This window comes from Arachis duranensis, chromosome 6 (genome assembly GCF_000817695.3).
Source record: "Arachis duranensis cultivar V14167 chromosome 6, aradu.V14167.gnm2.J7QH, whole genome shotgun sequence".
In the NCBI taxonomy this organism is placed as follows: domain Eukaryota; kingdom Viridiplantae; phylum Streptophyta; class Magnoliopsida; order Fabales; family Fabaceae; genus Arachis; species Arachis duranensis.
In genome coordinates, this window is record NC_029777.3 from 54068030 (window position 1) to 54068288 (window position 259).

The window sequence follows — 259 nt, forward strand, 5'->3', positions numbered from 1 at the left end:
GTCTTCTGAATGTATGCTTAAACAGTGCATATGTCTTTTGAATTTGTGGTTCATGAATGTTGGCTCTTGAAAGAATGATGAAAAAGGAGACATGTTACTGAGGATCTGAAAAATCATTACAATGATTCTTGAAGCAAGAAAAAGCAGTGGATAAAAAAAAAAAAGAAAAGAGAGAAAAAGAAAAAAAATTCGAAAAAAAATAGAGAAAAGAAAGAAATAAAGTTGTGATCCAAGGCAAAAAGAGTGTGCTTAAGAACCC